Genomic DNA, 19,700 nt, shown 5'->3' with positions numbered 1-19,700 from the left:
TGACAGTTGAACCTCAGGCAAGAGGGGTAACTCTGGCTTAAACATAGTAGATAGGCTCCAACCTGCAATGTCTTTTAATAGAATTAACAGGTTTGGAAAAGGATTAATGGATTGTTGAATAAATTTATAAAAAGAATGGATTTATGGTTTATCATCGTGTGTGCTTATTTATTAGTGAATCATGGAAATGACATGAAATAAAAATACCTAAACTCAAGCGTCATAGTACTTCAAATTTGTGATGTGGAAGTGAACAGCCCTAGAGACCACACATTCCATATCATCATCGCTATTCTAACTATTGATAGTCTTCTTAACCCAGCTCACTCAATTGATTGCCTCCTAAAAACTACAAGTGAAACTTGTGAGGGCTTTTGTTATATTTTTTAATCACAAAGTAAATTATGTTGCAAATAATGTAGTACATCCCCCCAAAGTTAATGCAATTGAATCCAGGCATTCCCTTTCAAGCAAGTTTAATTCTTTCATTGGAATAGATCTATATGATCTACTTAGAATAATTTCTCAGCTGAAACCCTCCACCTGCATCCTTCACCCAGTACCAACAGGCTTTTTTAAAGAAGTCTCTGATGTGATAATTGATACTATACTTGTCATAGTAAACTCATCATTAAATACGAGGGTCTTCCCTGACTATCGTTGTTAAACTCCCACCCAAGAAACATAATCTCGATTCCTCTGTTTTTGACAACTTTAGATCAATTTCTAACCTGCTTTCTTATGTAAAATTCTAGAAAAGACAGTAATTAAGCAGCTAAGTGATTACTTGATTAAACATTCTATTCTTGACAAATTTCCGTCAGGTTTTAGAACAAATTATAGTACAGAAATTGCACTGGTTAAAGTAGTAAATGATCTGCAGGTTAATGTGGACAGAGGCTGTACATCTGTTCTTGTTCTCTTAAACTTGAATGCAGCTTTTGACACATTAGATCACAGTATTCTTATAAATCACTTTAAACAATTGGTGGGTCTCTCCAGCACCATCTTAAATTGATTTCAGTCTTACTTAACAGGTAGAAAATTGTTTGTTAGTTGTGGTGATTGTACTTCAGAGACCCATGATATTTGAAGATTTGAAGAAAAAAAAATTTAATAATCCTTCAAACTACTCTCCGTGTGAATGCATGCACTTGTCCTGACGGGTTAAACACTGGCAGAAACATTTTTGGAATTGCTGAAGGGGAACATTGTTCAAGGTCTGCCTTCCTCCATGGTACAAAAACGCTTTTCTTTGAGTTCTTCATATGCGGGAACAAGAAAAAGTCACAATGATCTAATTCAGGCAAGTAGGGAAGTTGGCAAGAACTCAGAGACACGCAAGTCAATTCAGAAAACTCTTTAATAGATTTCATTGCATTGCACACTTTTTCAAGATTTTCGACATTCCTACTTGTGGAAGGTCGGCCAGATCTTTATTTGTCTTCAAGTGACATTTCCCTCATTTGAAACGCGAAAACCACTTGTAGACCTGTTTTATCTTAAAGCTTCATCTTTAAAAGCAGTTTCGCAACTAAGTCTAGATCATGCGTCAGATTACAGATCCCAGTTATTTTTGGGTACCTCCCTGTATTGTATACAGTGTACCACAAGAATATATTCTGGTGTCTGCTGCTTCTTTCAATTTACATGCTTCCATTAGGTCAGATTATTGCAAAGCAAAATGTGAGTTACCACAGCTATGCAGACAATGCACAGTTTTATTTATCTATAGTGCCTAATGGCTTTCTAATTACCTAAGAAAGACAAAAATCAATTGCAAATTAGTGCACAATGCTGCAGCCGGATTCTTAACTAGGAAAAGAAAATGTGAGCTCATCTCACCAGTTTTAGAGTTGTTACATTGGTTACCCGTGTCATTCAGAATTGACTTTAAAATACTACTAATGGTTTATAAAGCCTTAAATAATCTTGTTCGGTATTATACAGTATTTTGGATTGCCTATTCCTCTACACTCCACGCTGTAACATTAGACCTTAGAATAGAGGTCTGCTTATAATTGCAAAAGCTAAACTTAAAGAAGTGGTGAGGTGGCCTTTTGCTGTTATGCAACTAAAATCTGGAATACTTTACCAATAGAAATTCACCAAGTTAATACTGTGGAAAATTAAACGAAAAAAAAAACTGCTTAAAACCATTATTCTAATATTGCTTTTTTCATAGCTACATTTTAGTTGTATTCCTGATAAACTATATGGGCTTAGAATGATCATATTCTTCAGGGATCCACAATCCATACTAATTAGGGAATCCATTCCCAGATGGGTTTATCCATTCCTGGGAATTCGGGAATCCCACATTTCATTCCTGGGAATCCCGGGCTCCTGGGGATGACACAGTGCATGGGCATCTCACATGTGACGGTTTTAGAACGACCAACACTTATTTTTAATAAAAACTACTGCAATATGTTGACACAAATAAAAAACTAACCTTATCTACAAACAGTTCATGCTGTCATATAAGTAATGTATCTTTAGTTGTGGTAATTAAGAGCGCAGAAAGCATAACGTCCTCACAGGTGGCGCAGTGGTAGTGCTGCTGCTTTGCAGTAAGGAATTGTGGGTTCGCTTCCCTATGTGCATAGTGCTTTGAGTACTGAGAAAAGCACTATATAAATGTAATTTATTATTAATATTAACGTGTCCAATGTGCGGTCGTCCAGGCAAGAACACATTTTCATGCAGAAGTACGCCAGCCGCTGAGAAAGTAGGTGGCACAGTCATAAGATACTGATACACTTGTTCTAAACAACGCCCGCGCTTGCCATTGCTTTGAAACCCCGCCATTTCAGCTTTTACTGATGCATCCAGTTTCTTGTCATCATTTTGTGAATGCAAGTTTCTTGGCACAGATAATGCAGATGCAACAGACTGACGCATTGCAATTTCAAGTTGCTGTTCAAAGCTGTTGTCTGATGAAGTGCAAGCTACAGCAATGGTGCACCTTAATTATTTTCAACTATAACTCTGTTATTTCTTGATCGATTTTGTACACTTTTACACGCTATATATGCAAGCTTGCCGTTCCCGTTTTCCCGGGAATTACAGCAGTTTCACTCCGGGAATGTGGGATTGAAAAATGTCTGGGAATCACGGGCTCCCGGTAATCGGAGCCCGGGAATGGATTCCCCTATTATACTAATCTGTACTATTCTCTGCTGTCTTTTTCTGGTGGCGATTTGCACCACCATCAGCTGATCAAGGCACAATGAAGCCAGATGTGTTGATGGATTGAGGGTGGGGTGTCCCAGCAGTCCACAAGACTAACATTATCAAATAACATCATGTGAACCTTGAAAAACAAAAAAAACTGATTTATTAACATTTATGTTAGGTAGAATGCCTAGTGGAATCTGGGTGTTTTTTTTGGCCTTGGAAACCTGTAGATTTTAATTTTTTTTCTTCAGCCCAAATGAAAGTTTTTTTGTTGTTTTTCCTGTCCCCCAGCCAATCTGACCTTATCTTTTTTTGTTTCTTATTTTTTAATATTATTGCCTAATCTTACCTTTCATGTAACTTTCCATTTGACATCTTGAAAAGCATTTTGAGCTACATTGCTTGTATGAAGGATGGCACAGTGGTAGCGCTGCTGCCTCACAGTTAGGAGACCTGGGTTCGCTTCCCGGGTCCTCCCTGCGTGGAGTTTGCATGTTCTCCCCCGTGTCTGCGTGGGTTTCCTTCCAAAGACGTGCAGGATAGGTGGATTGGCGATTCTTAATTTGCCCTAGTGGGAGTGTTTGTGTGTGTCCTGCGGTGAGTTGGCACCCTGCCCGGGATTGGTTCCTGTGTTGGCTGAGATTGGCTCCAGCAGACCCCTGTGACCCTGTGTTCGGATACAGTGGGTTGGAAAATGGATGTTTGTATGAAAATATGCTATTTAAATACATTTTGTTGGTGGTGTTTCACCATAGACAGGCTTTCATTTTTAGAATTATTTTGATTGATCAATAGATTTTTAATCAGTCAATCCTGCCCACTTTTATTTTTAAATATAAATTTAAAACTCTTCTTGGATTATATGTATGTCATATACATGTAGTATGTTTCTACCTGATATTCATATTTTTTTATTTCACATTGTTAAACATGTATTTCTGTTGTTTAGTGCCATTACATTTTAGTGACGTGTCTAAGGCATTATGTCCTTGTACCATGTACTGTATTGTCACTACATTTTGATGTTTCTTCATTAGGGAGGCTAGTAACAAACACTTTTTCTTTTACTGTAAGGAAAAATGACAATACATTTGAATTAAATTATTTTAATTTATTACTGAAGATTTTAGGAATACTTGAAAAATAATGTGGAATAGCAGTTTGCTCACCTACACATACTGTCCTTCAGCTGATAATTCAAAATGTCAATATCTGAAAAGTTCTCAAGGATACCAGATTTATCTCTTACTTTTAAATGTTTATGACATATCTTAAGCATCCATATGTTTTAACAGAGCCAGAGTGACAGGATAAATAACAAGGTTTGACAGGATAATGGGCAGACTGCCAAAGATCTGATATCTAACCCTAAGGGCACAAAGTGTGAAAAAGAGATCTTCAAGGGCAGACAATGTTAATTGTGCAAAAAGAAACTTTTTGTGTTGCCATAAGAAAAATAACAAAAGAACAGGCCACAAAAATCATGAATGCACAATATATATATAGGTTTGGTACAGCCACCCTGTATACTTGAAGATTGGGTTGAAAAATAAAAAGTCAACAATATCTGATTACAGAGTTGAGTCCAGAGTTGAGCTGATTGGCAGCTAACAAAATAGTGTTTTTAAAGTCTAATGAAGGAAGTGACGTCATCAGGCCCATGTGGAATTTCCCTTGGTTTGTCTGCAGAAGAAAGAGAGAAAGGGTTAATGCACACTGCTACCCCCTGGTCCAGCATTGAATTACTCTCTTTCGAGCTATTTAGCTGCCTCCCATGCACACGTGTGTGACAATATATATAAATATATATAGATATATATATATATTATATATACAGTATATATATATATAATATATATATATATCACTCTGTGTGTAATGAATCTATATAATATGAGTTTCACTTTTTGAATTGAATTACTGAAATAAATTAACCATTCAATGATACTCTAATTTTTTGAGATGCACCTGTGTGTATATATATCTATTATAAAAAAAAATATTGGGATGAGACAAGACTTTTTTTCCTGCGATGAGACGTGATCTTTTGAAGAGAGACACAGAGACACTTTCACGTCCCGCAAGACAGTCAAGTCTTGTCATACTTACAACCTTTGGAAGCAAGTCCTGTGAGACAGTGACTTTTGCATGTCACGCCCTACTAACAACCATTTTCAAACAAGACCACAGTCATCTAACCTCTCAGTTGTTGGAATGCTTCTGGCAGACACACTTCCTGTGCTCTCAGTTCTTAAACATTGTATATGTTCTAGATGACACATCAACGAATAAGCGAAGAAGAAACAGTGGCATGTCGAAAAGAGACCCAAAAGCGTTGGAGAGAAAAGAATGCAAAAAAAAACCAAAATTAGACTTTGGGCCAAGAGACTTAACCACGCCTGGGGCCAGAAAAAGACAAAGTAGAACACTGTAAAGAATTCAAAACCGTTGCCGCAATACACATGCACAGCAAGTTAGAGGTAATGGAAGTAGGAAAGTTCAAAAGTCTCAAAAAAATGATAGTAAAGATCGCATTAGCTCAAACATACAGAAAATATTACTCGGTGAAATAACAGAACAGTGAAAAGAGATTGAATAGTGTTTGATGATGTCTGTGGGAGAAGAGAAACAAGGCAGTAAGACAAAAGGACAGCTACTGTTCAGGCTTTTAAACGTTCGAAGCACCATACAAAATGCAGATCACGCGGGCATGACAGCAGCAGCAAGCCAGCCAGCTGATCAAGCAAAGAGGAGGAAAAAAAAAAAAAAAAAAAACACTATATTTGTTTCCCATTGTATCACCTTCAGAGGAGCGACCACGTCTCCATGGGGTGCGTTCAACCCCACTCTTTACAACGGCGCGTAGCGCTGGCGGGGAAGTTGGGGGAAGGGGTTGGCGAGTGAAGCAAGCAGGGGGCAAAGCCCCTAGTTTATATATACAGTGCATCCGGAAAGTATTCACAGCGCATCACTTTTTCCACATTTTGTTATGTTACAGCCTTATTCCAAAATGGATTAAATTCATTTTTTCCTCAGAATTCTACACACAACACCCCATAATGACAACGTGAAAAAAGTTTACTTGAGATTTTTGCAATTTATTAAAAATAAAAAAATTGAGAAAGCACATGTACATAAGTATTCACAGCCTTTGCCATGAAGCTCAAAATTGAGCTCAGGTGCATCCTGTTTCCCCTGATCATCCTTGAGATGTTTCTGCAGCTTAATTGGAGTCCACCTGTGGTAAATTCAGTTGATTGGACATGATTTGGAAAGGCACACACCTGTCTATATAAGGTCCCACAGTCAACAGTTTATGTCAGAGCACAAACCAAGCATGAAGTCAAAGGAATTGTCTGTAGACCTCCGAGGCAGGATTGTCTCGAGGCACAAATCTGGGGAAGGTTACAGAAAAATTTCTGCTGCTTTGAAGGTCCCAATGAGCACAGTGGCATTCATCATCCGTAAGTGGAAGAAGTTCGAAACCACCAGGACTCTTCCTAGAGCTGGCCGGCCATCTAAACTGAGCGATCGGGGGAGGAAGGGCCTTAGTCAGGGAGGTGACCAAGAACCCGATGGTCACTCTGTGTCAGAGCTCCAGAGGTCCTCTGTGGAGAGAGGAGAACCTTCCAGAAGGACAACCATCTCTGCAGCAATCCACCAATCAGGCCTGTATGGTAGAGTGGCCAGACAGAAGCCACTCCTTAGTAAAAGGCACATGGCAGCCCACCTGGAGTTTGCCAATAGGCACCTGAAGGACTCTCAGAACATGAGACAGAAAATTCTCTGGTCTGATGAGACAAAGATTGAACTCTTTGGTGTGAATGCCAGGCGTCACGTTTGGAGGAAACCAGGCACCGCTCATCACCAGGCCAATACCATCCCTACAGTGAAGCATGGTGGTGGCAGCATCATGCTGTGGGGATGTTTTTCAGCGGCAGGGACTGGGAGACTAGTCAAGATAAAGGGAAAGATGACTGCAGCAAATGTACAGAGACATCCTGGATGAAAACCTGCTCCAGAGCGCTCTTGACCTCAGGACTGGGGCGACGGTTCATCTTTTAGCAGGACAATGACCCTAAGCACACAGCCAACATATCAAAGGAGTGGCTTCAGGACAACTCTGTGAATGTCTTTGAGTGGTCCAGCCAGAGCCCAGACTTGATTCCGATTGAACATCTCTGGAGAGATCTTAAAATGGCTGTGCACCGACGCTTCTCATCCAACCTGATGGAGCTTGAGAGGTGCTGCAAAGAGGAATGGGTGAAACTGGCCAAAGATAGGTGTGCCAAGATTGTGGCATCATATTCAAAAAGACTTGAGGCTGTAATTGCTGCCAAAAGTGCATCGACAAAGTATTGAGCAAAGGCTGTGAATACTTATGTGCATGTGATTTCTCAGTTTTTTTATTTTTAATAAATTTGCAAAAATCTCAAGTAAACGTTTTTCACATTGTCATTATGGGGTGTTGGGTGTAGAATTCTGAGGAAAAAAATGAATTTAATCCATTTTGGAATAAGGCTGTAACATAACAAAATGTGGAAAAAGTGATGCGCTGTGAATACTTTCCGGATGCACTGTATATATAAGATACTACAGCTTATTTAAGTGATGCTAGACACAAAATGGACATAAAATAAATGCAAAAAATAGTAACTAACCCATCATAACATAAGAGTAAAAAATAATACACATATAAAGGCTATGTTAAGTTATTCTCTGTTCAAAGCCTTTTTGATTCTTTGCACCAAAGAGCATTTGTTTTGCGTTAAGTATTCAAACAGTTTGAACGAGACTACCTGGTGGTTTTCCCAAAATTTCTTTTGGATTTTGTGATTCCCTCAACTGACATATATATATTGTGGTGGATTGCCGGCTTCTTACTCCGGCCCTCACCCCCAGGCCGCCAGAAGGAGCTCTCCGGACAGCGTGGACGTGCCCCGAGGTCCAGCAGGGCCTCATGGACTATGTAGTTTCTACACACAGCCCTGCTGGATACCTTGGGGGCCACCAGGCGTCGCTGTAGGGGGGCTCGTGGGCTCTTATGTGCCCTATAACCCAGGAGTACATCATCGTCACGTGACAGGAAGAAACGACGTGCTCCCGGGTTGAAGAACAGGACTGTTTACCCTGACCCAGAAGGAATAAGGAACTGTGGACTGTTGGACAGGAACACCTCCGGGTCAGGGTGTATAAAAGGACTGTGGGAAAGCCCAGACACTGAGCTGAGCTGGGAGGTAGGAGGGCTAAGTGTCTGGGCGAGGAGGAAAGAGTATTGTAAGAGAGAATTGTTGTGTTTATATGAGTGTGGAGTGGAGGGTGCTTTGTGCACTGTACAAGAGAAAAATAAAAGAGTCTTGTGCTTTTACACCGTGGTTGGAGTGGTACCTGAGGGTTCAAGAGGTGGACAAAGACCTTATCTGCTACACTGGCGTAGTCGGCAGGATTCTCTGGCCGTCTGTTGGCAGGGGACCTGTAATTCAAACAAATATTGTGTATGCAGACGACCCCAAGTAGGTCCCGCTTCAATACATGGAGGTAAAAAGACCATCCACGACAAAGAGCGCTGCAACCGCGAGCCTTAATATACGGCAGACCGCGATGGGGAAGAAATCTGGATAGAAGACTGGATCTAGCCAGAAAACTTCGGTCCCAGATGGTATCGAGACGCTGTGGACTTACCTAACAGGCGGTGAGGAAGATCAGGGCGCGGCTTAAAGCCGAGCAAACCTAAGCGGGGAGACAACCGGAACGTTGTAGAATCGCAACTCCCGAAGACTACTACAGGGAGTTGGAAAGGGATCGTCTACGTTCCGAGGTAAGTGCTGGGAAAGCACTCGAACTGCCGGAGACTTTTTATTCTTGTTTTGTAGAGGCCTGTCTGCACGAAGCGGACAGAGAGCACGCCCGCCGCCTCATACTTAGGCAAGATGGCCGCGATAGGAAGAAGTCGGGCCGCTCTAGGAGTCTGCAGAGGGGAAGCCCATACGTCGACAATGACCACGTGACCTCACGCGATGGTGGCCGGGAAGAAGGTCAGTTTGGAGCCGTCGGTGAGGTCAGTTGTTCCCCGACAAGTTTGTGCTCCCTGAAAGGGAAGGGGGCGGCGAGCGAAGCAGCGCCGAAATTAAAAAAAGACAAAGAGGAGCGGGAGGTGACTGAACAGTCTGCCGACAAATTAAAAGAGGCAGATCACAGTCAGCCGCTGGAGGCTACCCGTTCCTCTTCGGACTCCATTTCCCAGAAGCCTCCGCGAAGCCCAGCAGAGCACGTGCCAGGAGCGGACGTGCTCATTGGCTCCTGGCCGGAGGGTAAGGAAAACACGGAAGTAACCTTGCCTCCGGCCGAAATAACTAACTATATGGTTGTGCGGGACATCGAGGAGGTGCTTGAGCCCATAATAGCTTTCTTTCAGGGGATGGAAGAGGTGAAGAAACGTCTGGAGGAGCTGGGAGCCACAGTGGAAGCGCCGCTGAAGAGACTGTATGAATAGCTGCGGCGATTAGGCATAGAAGCCCCAGTCTTGCGTGATGCATTGGTACAGGTAAGCCTAAACCGTACCGAATATAATAAGGGGACACAGTGCAATCCGGCACCGCAATTAATAAGTAGCGGCTGTCAAAGCGCTGTGAACCCGACAGTTGAGCGTGGCACAATAACCGAGTGGTCGGGGGAAGGATCGGACGAGCCGGGGCATGCGTGTGATGCGGCCTTCCGAAGTGCTCTGGACCTCAAGACCCCAACCCGCGTGATGAGGGAGTTGTCGCAAGTTACCGGAGGGGCGGAGGAAGTGCCCATCGTACCAGGGCGGCTGGAAAGTGCTGTTACCCGGAGCGATGTGGTGCTAATGACGCCGCCTCCTAGAATACTGAGGACAACGGGCATGCAAACAGCAAAGAGGCTCTCTCTTCTCCATAGAGAGCCTCAAGCTGTGCACAAGCCCCAGAGTAAGCAGGCGATCCACAAGGTGAAACGCGGGTCTCCTGACAAGATAGAGAAAAGGGCTGAGAGCGACAGGGCAGCCGTAAAACCCTCCTTAGCGGAGAAAGGGGCGGAGATAAAGCTGACGGAGTTTCCGAGTTGTTTCTGGTCTCGTCGAGGAAGACAACCAAGAGGGCATCGTCGATGCTACAACTGCCGTCGGCCGGGCCACGTGTGGCGAAGTTGTCCCAGGAGAACAGGAGAGCGGTGGGACAGAAGATACACCGTTCCCCCAAGGTTCTCTGGGGGGCCTAGACAACGCAGCCAAGGTCTGACTGACGGGTCCTCCTGGAGGAGGACGTCCCTCGCGGGGCTGGACGCTCCGCCCCAGTTGTCGTCGCTAAGGGGGGGGGGGGGGGAATTGTAGCGGATTGCCGGCTTCTTACTCTGGCCCTCACCCCCAGGCCGCCAGAAGGAGCTCTCCGGACAGCGTGGACATGCCCCGAGGTCCAGCAGGGCCTCATGGACTATGTAGTTTCTACACACAGCCCTGCTGGATACATTGGGGGCCACCAGGCGTCGCTGTAGGGGGATCGTGGGCTCTTATGTGCCCTATAACCCGGGAGTACGTCATCGTCACGTGACAGGAAGAAACGACGTGCTCCCGGGTTGAAGAACAGGACTGTTTACCCTGACCCGGAAGGAATAAGGAACTGTGGACTGTTGGACAGGAACACCTCCGGGTCAGGGTGTATAAAAGGACTGTGGGAAAGCCCAGACACTGAGCTGAGCTGGGAGGTAGGAGGGCTAAGTGTCTGGGCGAGGAGGAAAGAGTATTGTAAGAGAGAATTGTTGTGTTTATATGAGTGTGGAGTGGAGGGTGCTTTGCGCACTGTACAAGAGAAAAATAAAAGAGTCTTGTGCTTTTACACCGTGGTTGGAGTGGTACCTGAGGGTTCAAGAGGTGGACAAAGACCTTATCTGCTACAATATATATCTATACTAATAAAAGGCAAAGCCCTCACTGACTGACTGACTGACTGACTCACTCACTCACTCAGTCACTCATCACTAATTCTCCAACTTCCCGTGTAGGTGGAAGGCTGAAATTTGGCAGGCTCATTCCTTACAGCTTACTTACAAAAGTTAGGCAGGTTTCATTTCGAAATTCAAAGCGTAACGGTCATAACTGGAACCTCTTTTTAGTCCATATACTGTAATGGACGGGGGCGGAGTCGCGTATCGCGTCATCACGCCTCCTACATAATCACGTGAACTGAAAACAAGGAAGAGATTTACAGCACAACTCAAACGCGGGAACGAAGGTAAATGACGTTAATTGTTGAGTGTCTTTTAATACTGTGTAAGCATACATATTAACACGTGCAATTAAACGTGTGCATTTACGGAGTGATTTCTCAGGCTTAAAAGCTCGCCTTTTATTAAAAAGGTAAATGCAAACTGTTTTCATTCTGAAGGGCACAAACCATGTTGGATTTCAGCCGTTAAACGCGCAAAAATGTCGGTACACCAGATAAATAAGCGCAACATATTATCAGTTGTATTGTATGCTTACAATACATATAGAAATGTGTTAATCGTTACTAATAGTATGGGATGGTGTTTTTCGACTCGCGCCTTGATTTAAATGATTTCCATGTCTTGGTGGGTTTGCGTAGCTTATTGTCAATATCTTTACACCTGTTTTTAAGACTTATTGACTGAAACGGGCTTTCACGAAAAAAGTTAGGGCTTTGCTACAGGATGCACCCTCCACAAGTTAAGGAAGTAAAAATAAAGGTGTATATTTCTGTTTTATTTAAACCTTTTAAGTTCGTATGCATAGCCCCATTTGGCTGTTTTAGTTTTTTTTTTTCTTTCTTCAGTAATATTTAATCTTCTTAAAGAAAAACAACATATGCATTTTACTTTTTTTGTATCTCTTTAGTAATATTTTAGTGTAAAAGGATAACCAGTATTTAAACCTTTTATGTTACTTTATAAAGTTATTTTACACAATGTTGAAAAATTAATAAGAAAGCTACATATTTATAAAGGTTTGCTGCAGATGACTTAACTGAAAATAAATGAATAGTTCCTATGTGTATAATATATATTTATCTATTTGACTTATGCCTTTATTCCAGCAACTTGCAACATCTGAGGTACAATTTGTTACATTACTTTGTTTTTTGCACGCACAGGCAGGTGAAGTGACTTCCTCAGAGTCACACAGTGGTGTCAGTACCAGGATTTGAACTGACAAGCTCCGGGTTTGCTGCAATATTACTGAAGAAAGAAAAAAACAAAAACGGGCAAAATGGGGCTATGCATACAAATGTCCATCCATCCATTATCCAACCTGCTATATCCTAAATACAGGAGCCAATCCCTGCCAACACAGGGCCCAAGGCAGGAAACAACCCCGGGCAAGGTGCCAGCCCACCGCAGGGCACACACACCCACACACCACGAACAATTTAGAATCGGCAATGCACTTAACCTGCATGTCTTTGGACTGTGGGAGGAAACCGGAATACCCGGAGGAAACCCAGACAGACCCGGGGAGAACATTCAAACTCCACGCAGGGAAGCGAACCCGGGTCTCCTAACTGGCACCTTTCACTGCGCACCATACCGCCACATACAAACTTAAAAGGTTTAAATAAAACAGAAATATATAACCTTTATTTTTACTTTCCTTAACTTGTGGAGGGTGTATCTGTAGCAAAGCCCTAACTTTTCTCAATGAAAGCCCCCTTCAGTCAATAAGCCTTTAAAAACAGGCGTAAAGCTAAACTTGGCAGCACCGCTATTCAATTACACTTGCCTAACGCCTCTCCTAAGGGCGAGATACTGTGAATCTGGGCATCCGTCAAAGCACCAATCACAGGCACCGATTAGAAGCGGGAAGCTGTGATTTGTCGTCTCCCCTCCCATGTAACAATCACAGCCCGTGTTACAACGCACTATGTATGTATGTGTATATGTATATATGTGTATGTATGTGTGTATATGTATGTGTATATATATGTTGATAATGTGTGTATATAATTATATATTATATTATATATATAGATATGTGGATGTGTTATGTATATATATATTGTATATGTAGATATGTATATATGTGGATGTATATATGATTATATATGTATATGTAGATATGTGTATATGTAGATAATGTATATATATGTATATATATTATATATATATATGTTTGCATAACCTCTTTAAACCACTACTTCTCCGCTGCGAAGCGTGGGTATTTTGCTAGTATATATATATATATATATATAGGGCGGACCGGTGGCGCAGTGGGTAGCGCTGCTGCCCTCGCAGTTGGGAGATCTGGGGACCCGGGTTCGCTTCCCGGGTCCGCCCTGCGTGGAGTTTGCATGTTTCTCCCGTGTCTGCGTGGGTTTCCTCCGGGCGCTCCGGTTCCTCCCACAGTCCAAAGACATGCTGATTAGGTGGATTGGCGATTCTAAATTGGCCCTAGTGTGTGCTGGTGGTGTGTGTGTGTTTGTGTGTTTCCTGCGGTGGGTTGGCACCCCTGCCCAGGATTGGTTCCCTGCCTTGTGCCCCTGTGTTGGCTGGGATTGGCTCCAGCGGACCCCCGTGACTCTGTGTTCGGATTCAGCGGGTTGGAAAATGGATGGTTAGATATATATATATATATATAAACACAAAATGCAGTTTGTAAATGGCGGTTTTTATTATTTAGGGAGAAAAAAAAATCCAAACCTACATGGCCCTGTGTGAAAAAGTAATTGCCCCCTGAACCTAATAACTGGTTGGGCCACCCTTAGCAGCAGTAACTGCAATCAAGCGTTTGCGATAACTTGCAATGAGTCTATTACAGCGCTCTGGAGGAATTTTGGCCCACTCTTCTTTGCAAAATTGTTTGTAATTCTAGCTTTATTTGAGGGTTTTCTAGCATGAACCGCCTCTTTTTAAGGTCATGCCATAGCATCTCAATTGGATTCAGGTCAGGACTTTGACTAGGCCACTCCAAAGTCTTCATTTTGTTTTTCTTCAGCCATTCAGAGGTGGATTTGCTGGTTGTGTTTTTGGGTCATTGTCCTGTTGCAGCACCCAAGATCGCTTCAGCTTGAGTTGACGAACAGATGGCCGGACATTCTCCTTCAGGATTTTTTGGTAGACAGTAGAATTCATGGTTCCATCTATCACAGCAAGCCTTCCAGGTCCTGAAGCAGCAAAACAACCCCAGACCATCACACTACCACCACCTCTATCTATCTATCTATCTACCACCACCATATTTTACTGTTGGTATGATGTTCTTTTTCTGAAATGCTGTGTTCCTTTTACGCCAGATGTAACGGGACATTTGCCTTCCAAAAAGTTGAACTTTTGTCTCATCAGTCCACAAGGTATATTCCCCAAAAGTCTTGGCAATCATTGAGAGTGTTTCTTAGCAAAATTGAGACGAGCCCTAATGTTCTTTTTGCTTAACAGTGGTTTGGGTCTGGGAAATCTGCCATGCAGGCCGTTTTTTGCCCAGTCTCTTTCTATGGTGGAGTTGTGAACACTGACCTTAATTGAGGCAAGTGAGGCCTGCAGTTCTTTAGACGTTGTCCTGGGGTCTTTTGTGACCTCTCGGATGAGTCGTCTCTGCGCTCTTGGGGTAATTTTGGTCGGCCGGCCACTCCTGGGAAGGTTCACCCACTGTTCCATGTTTTTGCCATTTGTGGATAATGGCTCTCACTGTGGTTCGCTGGAGTCCAAAGCTTTAGAAATGGCTTCATAACCTTTACCAGACTGATAGATCTCAATTACTTCTGTTCTCATTTGTTCCTGAATTTCTTTGGATCTTGGCATGATGTCTAGGTTTTGAGGTGCTTTTGGTCTACTTCTCTGTGTCAGGCAGCTCCTATTTAAGTGATTTCTTGATTGAAACAGGTGTGGCAGTAATCAGCCTGGGGGTGGCTACGGAAATTGAACTCAGGTGTGATACACACAGTTAGGTTATTTTTTAACAAGGGGGCAATTACTTTTTCACACAGGGCCATGTAGGTTTGGATTTTTTTTCTCCCTAAATAATAAAAACAATCATTTAAAAACTGCATTTTGTGTTTACTTGTGTTATATTTGACTAATGGTTAAATGTGTTTGATGATCAGAAACATTTTGTGTGACAAACATGCAAAAGAATAAGAAATCAGGAAGGGGGCAAATAGTTTTTCACACCACTGTAGGTGTATTGAATGAATGCGTAATTGAATCAGAATGCGTAATTAGGCCTCGAGCTGTAGACGAAATCGCCTTTCAGGCCTCTAGAGCTTTAATCAAAGTCGCCTTTCTCTTTGAATTTTTGCGGCCGTAAATCTGCGATGTTGGGGTTGGATGTCGGTCTCGTAAGGTTTTTCGGGCAGCTGCGCAAAAGGCAACTGCGCATTCGGCTTCAGACGGACATGAGTGAGTGAGTGAGTGAGGAGGCAGGCGAATTATGTATTAAGATATATATATATATATCTATTTAAAAAAATCCTGTAGAGAAGCAGTACGGCTACGATACGTGATCTTCACGTTAAGATCACGGAAGACACTTAAAAGACCCGCAAGACTAGAGAGATTGGCCACGAAGCATCTCTCGGGGACCTTAAACATGAGACTTTGTGCCAAGAGATTGACCCAGGACTGTCTTGCGATGACGTAGAACATGAGAGTCTTGCAGGACACACCCTACTTACAAATAAATAAGAGCAGGGGCAGCCAGCAACACACACGCACACACACTCGTGTTTTAGCTTTGAGCACACACAGATCCAGGGCTTATACGCATATAAAGCGTATAAGGACAATACGTTATAAATGAAACGTAGACGACAAAGCAAAGAAGAAAGCAGCGTGGAGAAAAGAGACTCAAAAGTGTTGGAGAGACAAAAAGAAAAAGAATAATCTAGGTGAAAATTCAGAAAATAAGGAAAGTATTTATCAGCACGGAACAAGTGGAACTGAAAAAAAGCATGTCCAATCGGCACGTTTGTGCTAAACACAACCAGAGCAGGTTGAGGATTATGAAAGTAATGATAAGTAATTATCAACCTGGAACAAGTGGAATTGAAAAAAAAAGCACGTCCAATCGGGACGTTTGCGCTATACACATGCAGAGCAGGTTAGAGATTATGAAAGCAATGGAATTCGAAAGGCTCAAAAAAAAAACGTTGGTGCGATACACATGTGGAGAAAGTTTAAAGAATATGAAAGTAGGAAAATTAGAAAGTATAAAAAAAAAGAAAGTAAAGATCGCAGGAGTGCAAACAAATGGAAATTATTACACGAAAAAGGGAAAATAAAACACCACGGACCAGGGGCCTGATGCATAATGCATGCGTATAATTCGCACTACGCATGACGTAAGCACAAAAGCCGAAACGTGCTTACGCACAGAAAAATCCAGATGCAGGAATCTGTGCGTACGCAAACTTCCACGGTCTTCCGCTACATAAATCCCGATCAGCGTGAAAAGTAACGCTCGTGCACGCGCCTGCTGTCCTGCCCCAACTCCTCCCAGAATTACGCCTCTTTGAATATGCAAAGCAATATAAATAGCCCTTAAGCTCAGTGTTCTGTGAAAAGACAATGGGAAAAGCAAAAATGGAAGAATTTCAGCGAATACCAAGTGGAGGCAAGGAAAAACGTACTATTTGTTGGTTTAAACAGTGATATAAACAACAAAAGGAAGCTAATCAACTGACATAGCGTGCCAGAGAAACTCAAAAGCTCAAGTTCACAAAGTCGTACAGTGCCCGAAAGAAAAAAGAACTTGTCACATATCAAAGTCGCCATGAAAAGGCGAGACGTAGCCCACCATCTGAGTGTCATATGAAAGCTTATTAGGGTACAGAGAAAAAAAAGGCACACAGTGGGGAAAAATGTCAACTTCAATCTCGAAATTTCCACTTTAATTATGTAGTTTATTTTGTTATTACTACGGTGGGCTGGTGCCCTGCCCGGGGTTTGTTTCCTGCCTTGCGCCCTGTGTTGGCTGGGGTTGGCTCCGGCAGACCCTCGCGGCCCTGTAGTTAGGATATAGCGGGTTTGATAATGGATAGATGGACAATTAATGGATGGATGGATTTTCTCATTAAAGTAGAACATCATAAACTTCATCTTAAAATTGTTTAATTAACCAGTTTCTCAAATCACATCGTAATTAAAGTAGCACGTTAAATGCTTTGTTTTGTATGTGTTCTTCTATGTGCTCTATGTGTGTGAATCACTATGGGCTTCTTAAACCGGCTTTCTCTTCCTCCGACAGGACACAGAATCCATTACATTCGTGATATTACAGCTCTCTGAATAACTAAAATACTGAGATGTATACGTGATATAATTTTCATGGCGATAGGAGTTAAAGCACGTTATTAAATATGGGAACATGGTGGCGCAGTGATTGTGCGTGACCTTCGATGAAATAATTTATTGCAGCAGTACTCCGGGGCGGCTCTAGGCTCGTGGCGGCCCTGGGCAGAGAAAGAATTGGTGGCCCCTTCGCCCGGCAATGTCAATATGGTATCTTATGCACGGCGGATGGCCACGTCCATTGCGGACATTGCATAGCCGCCTTGTGCTCATGACACAAGCGTTTAACTTTTGCCAAAATTTGCCACTGCGTTTTTAGCTGTGTCGTTATTTTCTCTTTCTGTTTTATATTCAATATATATTGGCGTGGCGGCCCCTGGGATTTGGCGGCCCTGTGCAGGTGCACAGTTTGCACATGCCTAAGACTGCCCCTGCAGTACTGTCTCTTTCAAACATACTAACCTCCAATTCCTGTCCTTCCTTTTCTTTCTCCAAGTAACTGATCGCCACACAATCAGCTCTGTAATAGACGTTAAGCCATCTGTAAGCTTATATAACGCTGATTCTTCAAAACTTTTAAGGAACACTGAAATATCTTTGTAGTACATGTTTAATTATTCTATCATTCACACCTGTCCCAGTGAAGCATACAGTGCTTTTATCTGTATAATATAATAAACATATTTTGCTGCATTTCATCTTAAAAATGATATCGTTATCATATGTAAATACGCGCTTTATAAAGTGGCTCAGGTTGTGCAATATTATAACTGTAGTGCAAGTTTACAATGAGGTGATTGTACTTATAAGTCCAAACAGTTCTACAAGGAGCAGTTCATGAATTGATTGAGTGTGTTTAGAGTTCTTGGGATGAAATTATTTCTGAACCGCGAGGTCCGTACAAGAAAGATTTGAAGCGTTTGCCATGTGAGAAGCAGTTTGCCGTGTGAGAAGCAGTTCAAATAGGAAGCATGGCTGAGGCAGCGTGTGTATACCGATAATTCTCTTTCCGATCAGCTGCCCCGAGTGGAGCAGTGAGAGTAATATGTAAAAAGATGATCTGCTGTGGCAACCCCAAACAGAAGCAGCTGAAAGAAGAAGAAGAAGGTGCAGTTAGAGTAATAACATTAAAGCAGTTATGGTATTTGGAATAGTTTGACCATTCTGTGGACCATTATATTGTCACTGGTTAATTACAATCAGATGCAATAAACTAATAAACAATATGCGGTTAATTTCAGTGTATTTATAAAGCCGTGTCAGGGATGTGGATCTGAAAAAGAATGATAAACCACACAGGAACAGTAGCACTGATTTGACGCTGGGTGCCACCAGTCTGCAAAACCGAGCAGAGAACTTGTGTACGACAGGGTATGAGGTACCATGGAAATGTGCTTGGCTTTACGCCAAGTTTAGGTTTTATACATCACGATTTGAACGTGGAAACGTTCTTATGCAACATTTCTGTACGTACGCACCATTTATACATGAGGCCCCAGGTGTCATTAAAAAAAAAGTAGGATAAAGCGAGGTCAGAAATAAAAAACAGAGTAGAAAACAAAGTAAAACATCATAAAAAGATTAAAAAACAAGGGGGCCAAACACATGCAGAGCAGGTTAGAGATAATCCATCCATCCATCCATTGTCTCCCGCTTATCCGAGGTCGGGTTGCGGGGGCAGCAGCTTGAGCAGAGATGCCCAGACTTCCCTCTCCCCGGCCACTTCTTCTAGCTCTTCCAGGAGAATCCCAAGGCGTTCCCAGGCCAGTCGAGAGACATAGTCCCTCCAGCGTGTCCTGGGTCTTCCCCGGGGCCTCCTCCTGGATAGACGTGCCCGGAACACCTCACCAGGGAGGCGTCCAGGAGGCATCCTGATCAGATGCCCGAGCCACCTCATCTGACTCCTCTCGATGCGGAGGAGCAGCGGCTCTACTCTGAGCCCTTCCCGGATGACTGAGCTTCTCACCCTATCTTTAAGGGAGAGCCCAGACACCCTGCGGAGGAAACTCATTTCAGCCACTTGTATTCGCGATCTCGTTCTTTCGGTCACTACCCATAGCTCATGACCATAGGTGAAGGTAGGAACATAGATCGACTGGTAAATTGAGAGCTTCGCCTTGCGGCTCAGCTCCTTTTTCACCACGACAGACCGATGCAGCGCCCGCATTACTGCGGATGCCGCACCGATCCGCCTGTCGATCTCACGCTCCATTCTTCCCTCACTCGTGAACAAGACCCCGAGATACTTGAACTCCTCCACTTGGGGC

The sequence above is a fragment of the Erpetoichthys calabaricus genome, chromosome 3 (genome assembly GCF_900747795.2).
Source record: "Erpetoichthys calabaricus chromosome 3, fErpCal1.3, whole genome shotgun sequence".
Taxonomy (NCBI): Eukaryota; Metazoa; Chordata; class Cladistia; order Polypteriformes; family Polypteridae; genus Erpetoichthys; species Erpetoichthys calabaricus.
The sequence above is the reverse complement of the archived record's forward strand: the minus strand, read 5'-3'. Positions refer to the sequence as shown.